We start from the raw sequence: 6,091 nt of genomic DNA, 5'->3' as shown, positions 1-6,091 counted from the left end.
CACTAAGAATCTAAATTGGGGAAAACTGGGACCCAATTGGGAGGGACCATATCGGATTACTTCTGTAGCAGGAATAGGGGCTTACTACCTAGAGGACCTAGATGAAAAACCTGTACTCCATCCTTGGAATGTAAACAATCTCAGAAGGTATTATTATTAGTAAAGAAGTTTCAATTCAAGTATTCTTTTTTAACCTACGTCAATTATGCATCCTGTAAATCTTGCATCCTATCATTTCATACTGAATTGTTAAACAGAAACTAAGTTATGCCAGGTCCTCGGATCGCAAACCTAGTGAAAATTAACATCCTATCATACTGAATTGTTAAACAGAAACTAAGTTATGCCAGGTCCTCGGATCGCAAACCTAATGGAAATTAACATCCTATCATACTGAATTGTTAAACAGAAACTAAGTTATGCCAGGTCCTCAGATCGCAAACCTAGTGAAAATTAACATCCTATCATACTGAATTGTTAAACAGAAACTAAGTTATTCCAGGTCCTCGGATCGCAAACCTAGTGGAAATTAACATCCTATCATACTGAATTGTTAAACAGAAACTAAGTTATGCCAGGTCCTCGAATCGCAAACCTAGTGGAAATTAACATCCTATCATACTGAATTGTTAAACAGAAACTAAGTTATGCCAGGTCCTCGGATCGCAAACCTAGTGGAAATTAACATCCTATCATACTGAATTGTTAAACAGAAACTAAGTCATGCCAGGTCCTCGGATCGCAAACCTAGTGGAAATTAACATCCTATCATACTGAATTGTTAAACAGAAACTAAGTCATGCCAGGTCCTCGGATCGCAAACTTAGTGGAAATTAACATCCTATCATTCATACTGAATTGTTAAACAGAAACTAAGTTATGCCAGGTCCTCGGACCGCAAATTTAGTGGAAATTAACATCTTGTGATTTACATTAAAACGTGGAACAAAGGCTAAGTTATGCCAAATCCTCGGACCACAAACTCGACAGAAATTGACCTTCTAAGTTATGTATTGAATTATTGAATGATAAATAGAGTAGTGATGAATTTCCTAAATCATAAACTTGGTGAAAGTAATGCCCTATGAACATTCATTAAGGAGTCAGAAAGAGAGAGCTTCAAATGCAAGATTGGCGTACAATGAAAAAGGTGGTTGAAATAAACCCATACAAAATTACGACGACAAAGTAAATAAGTATGAAGGTAACTTGGAGCCATCAGAATGATAAGAAAGTAAGCGAAAAAATCCTCTATTAAGTGTCTATTTAAAGTTACAAAATGGTTTCTACTTTTTTACTTTTAATTGGTAATACCCCCAGTTGATAGAACTGTGGAGTCCAATTCTTGTTGAAAATCCTGTGATGCCGTCTCTGCCTTCGAAGCGGTGGTGGATTTGTTTGGGGAAGCTTCTAGAGGGGAATTACGAGGCAAAACCTCCTCGTTAGGGTTAATAGCTGGGGAAGGAGTATCAGCCTGGTGTGGTTAAGGAGCTGAGGAGCGTATTGCTTCGGGGTAATATACGTTCTCTGGCTTACGTAGTTCAAATAAGGCTTCAACCCCAGCACGGTTGAGAACCTCGCTCCAGGTTCTCGCGCAGAAGATGCGGCACACCTCCGGAACTTCGGCTTTTAAAGTTTTCTAAGTTTCAGCTATCCCAATTTCGTAGCCCCTCTGCTCGGCTTCATTCATTGCCTGTTCGGACTTGATTTTCGCTTTCTCGGCTTGTTCTTTGAGCTTTTCAGCTTTCTCCCTTAGCCTCTGAGTTTCTTCTAGATGCTTCTTAAGAACAAGAACTTGCTCCTGAGTCTTCTTCAGCTCGGCATTCGCCTCGCGCAAAAGCTTGGCTTGTTCCTCGGCCTGCTTCTGGTAGCTTTCTGATGTCGATTCAGCACTCTTGCGAGCTTTTTCTTCGACCTGTAGTTTTTTCCTTGCGTCGATTAAATCCTGTTCAGATTTGGACAAGGTCTGTACAGCCATTACCCTTCTTTTCCTTTCACCATCTAGCTGGTTGGAGCAAGCATTGAGCATCTCATCTAGCTTGAAAGTATTTTGGATGATCTGTAAAAAATGGGGGGGGGGGTGAGTTAACGTTATAGTTAATGAAAAGTACGCATTAGTAAGTAACAGTCACAGAATGAAACAGTGTAAAAGACAGCCTCTCACCATGCCCAAGTATCGTTTGTTGTCAAGGATGATTTGATTCTTCCTCACATTCTTTATCTCAGCCATATCTTTTGGGAGCAATAAGGCCTCCTCTATGGCCGAGGCTACATGACACCCAATGCCGCCGTTAAAGTCCCTTATAGAGGCATCGTCTCACAGGGGCTCCCCACCGAGCATAGGAACTGGCAGCCACGCTTGTGAATCAGGATGTGGGGAATCGGATTTCTCTTGGCCCCGCGTAGCGGGGTGCCTAGTTTTCTGCTGCTTTGCAGCTCGTTGGACATCCTCCTCTCGAGTGGGACGAGATTTGCTCGCATCTGCCACCTCTTTACCCTTCTGTTCCCTGCGCTTTTCTTGCTCGGCAGCGTTGGGTGGCGCTGGTTGCGGAGATGATCGAGGAGGGTGTCGAGGAACTAGAGGAGGAGACCTGGCTGGAAGAGATGAAGCCGGGGATGGTATTGTTTGGGCAGGTGCAGACTTTCCCTGTTGACCTTCCATCAGCTTCATCAAGCTTTTCTGGGGTTTCCTTTGTATCCCCATCTCGTCAGGACTTTCCTCGGGGCTTATGGGCTAATCGAAAATCTCGGAGTCGTCCGCGAATTCAGATACTGTTACAATGGTTTCCTTGTCTTTTCCCCTTTTCCTTCTCCTACTGGTTCCCTTTTTCTTGAGGGAAGGTGAGGGTGAAGAAGGTCCCGCCGAGACGCTGGCAACGAAAAGAGGCTCTGTGCGAGGTGTGTATTTGGGAAGTGGAATACCCTCTGAAACGATAAACCTTTCGTAGGCAACACTGATACGGCGAAGTCGAGGATCGCGTGCCCTAATCACGCACTTCGGCGCCTGAAAGCCAAAAGAAAGGGGCGTATAGCCAAGAATTAAATGTGCTGCCCGTAGCTGACCATCAGCCTCGTTCACGTATATTTCAGCTTTCAATAACCTATCTAGGCTCGCTTTATTGACTAATCTGAGATTGGGCTTCGTGTAGCATCTATCTGCAAAACCGTTGATTCTAAAGTTAAAGTTGTAAGACACGAAAATAATAAAGGTAAGTAAAATGTGTTCGCGAGCTAAGTAGCATAGGTCTATAACTCCGCACCCACCTGGTGTTCCCTCTACTGTCGGGCAAGGTAGACCATCATGCCATTCCCCAGAAAAAATAAGGAAGTCCTCTTTTAGGTTCTTATTTGAAGTAGGGAGACACTGAATTAGCCTTACTTCAGGATATCTCGACTTGAGATAATAGTCCTGGTCAGCTAGGCGGTGAAGGCTGTACACCCAATTCACGTCGTGATGGGATAGCTTTAGATCCATTCTCTGATTCAGAGCGTCTACACTTCCCAGGACCCTAAACATATTGGGAGCACATTGGGTGGGGGACAGCCTAAAGAAATTGAGGTAACCCCTAGTGATACTACCCATGGGGATGGTCATCCCGCCCTCAATAAAGGCGATCATGGGGATAACCACTTCCCCAGTTTGCCTGGCGTCAGCCCATTCCCCTTGGGCTGCATACCTCATCCCTACCGTTGGTGGGATCTTGTACTTAGAGCGGAAGTTTCTAATACCCTCCTCGGAGTCAACGAGACACCGAAAGGGATTCCTCTGTTTCCCCATTTTTCTAAAAAACTTAGTAGAAAAGACTTTTTGGCTTTAAACAAAAATGGTAAAAACTTCAAGAGGACTTACAGGTTCAAAGGAAGGACCTTAGACAACGTACGATTATTTGTAGTCGCCAGGAGAAATAGCGAAGACTGAAAGAAAGCAGATTCAATGTATAAGCTCTGGAACCACGTAATCATCAAGGGTAAGGTGCAGGTTTAATTAGGGAGCGCCTTTATAGTCATGTGAGGATTGTGAGCGGTGAAATTCCCGCTCACAAAACAAGAGAAGTCCCCTACCGTTCGATTTGGATCTCACCGTCGAACGTGGGAGACAAGGGAGTTGTCAGAATTTAATGCTGCCAAAATCGGGGTGCTGAAGCGTCAGGGGCATGCCCCAAAATGCGCACAGGTGCAGGCTTATGACATCAAAATCCACCTTTTCTCCCGAGAAGTCGAAAAGTAGGATTTTGAGGGGCTATTGTGGGGACCGTTCGATTGATGGGCCCATAGGGTTCAGAATTGGTTCAGGATTGTTGGGCCGGTGGCCCATCCGAGGCCGTATACCCGTCCGAGGACATCATGCTCCTCGGCAGTATGCGTCCGAGGACGATCAGGACGTGGTCTCACTACGATCGGATCTCAGAATTAGGTTACCGCAAAGGATAGAGTAGCCGACTAAAGATGAAAGAGATAAGGCAAACAAATATCTGTAACTACAGCTGCCTCCGCATTAATGACCTCTCAACCAACTCTCTGGCCGCATTAATGTGGAGGTGATACCTGAACAGTAAGGAAGCAGCCTTACAGCTGCCCATAGGAAGTTCCAGGAGGTACCAGATGGGACAGAAAGAAATTCTCCGGACATAACCTACACGTGTGCGGTAAGGATGGAGCACAAAGGGGGGTATATAAACTAAAAGAAGAACATGAAGAAGGGGATCGGGACAGAAAAAGAAAAGAGAAGAACAGACATAAACTAGAAAGAAGAAAGTAAGAGAAGAAAAAGAAAGTTACACTAATCACCAAAGAACAACATTCATTATACCAACTTTAAACCTTGAACGTACTGGAGAGTAAATCTTTGGAGGAGAGATCACAGTTAACCTAGTTCTTTACACCCACGCTCTAAAAATCATATTATCTGGGCCTTTTACGTGCGAACCCAATACTGTTTAGGTTCGTTACAAAATCATGTCCTTACAGTAACTATTGAATATATATATATATATATATATATATATATATAAAAGATGACTTCTAGTTCTAGTGTGATTATTGTGGATGTAAGTTCAATTTTCCAATTCAACTCAACATTATTTATATCTGTTAGGTTCTAAATATTTAGATTCTAAATTTATGTATGTTGGCACTAAGAAAAAAAACATGTCTAGATTAGGTGTTACATTGCTCAAGATTGTTCAAGTCAAGATTCAAGAACTGTAAAGCTGCAAAAAGAAGAAGTCAGTTTCTGTGAAGCTCGACCGATCGAAAGAAAGGCTCGACCGATCGAAAATCGCATTTTCTAGAATTTTTTAATCAAGCCTGAAGCTCACAAAAACGTTTAGGGTTTGAGTTAAACACTACTTGGTATAAAAGGACAACTCTAACTACGTTTTACAAGTTCTTGGAAGTCTTGTGAGTTACTCCTATGAGATTTGTAAGGTTTCTATAGCCTTCTAACTCAACAAGTATCTACCGGAACAAGATCTACAATCAAGAACTAGTGAGTTATTGCATAAAGATCTACTATTGACGGTGATCTAAATCTTTGAGTGGAATTTCAAAGTCACAAACTTCGGTGTTTGTGTTCAACAAATTTAGATAGATTAGTCAATGGAGTCAAAGCTACACGTGGTCATGTGAGTAAGTACTACAAGTTTTAGATTTTAGGGAGAAAATCTACTGTAAAACTTCCACTCTATCAAATTGAATTTGTTTACCTTGGGTATAGCTAAATTAAATCTTCACCAGGTTTTTTTACCTTGAAATTGTTCATTTCATTGGTTTTCCTAAGTCATCATATTACTTGTCATCTTTATTTTTCCGTACTTTGTGATATGATTGTCTATGTTGAACCTAGATTTGAAAAATCAATCTAAGTAAGTACTTGGTCAATTAATTAGGTTAAACAAAACTAGTTTACAAGAGTCTAAACAAACAAACAATATCTACAGGTATAAATATATCTAATCTAACATAAAAATAATGAAATTTGTACTTTTAGGTACAGAATTGAACTCAATGTTGAAAATCTAACTTGTTTATTTAAGAGACTAAAAGTGAGTTCAAACAACTATAAAAGAGTATCAAACAAATGCAAATATAT

The sequence above is a fragment of the Quercus lobata genome, chromosome 4 (genome assembly GCF_001633185.2).
Source record: "Quercus lobata isolate SW786 chromosome 4, ValleyOak3.0 Primary Assembly, whole genome shotgun sequence".
Taxonomy (NCBI): Eukaryota; Viridiplantae; Streptophyta; class Magnoliopsida; order Fagales; family Fagaceae; genus Quercus; species Quercus lobata.
Note: the sequence above shows the minus strand (reverse complement) of the source record.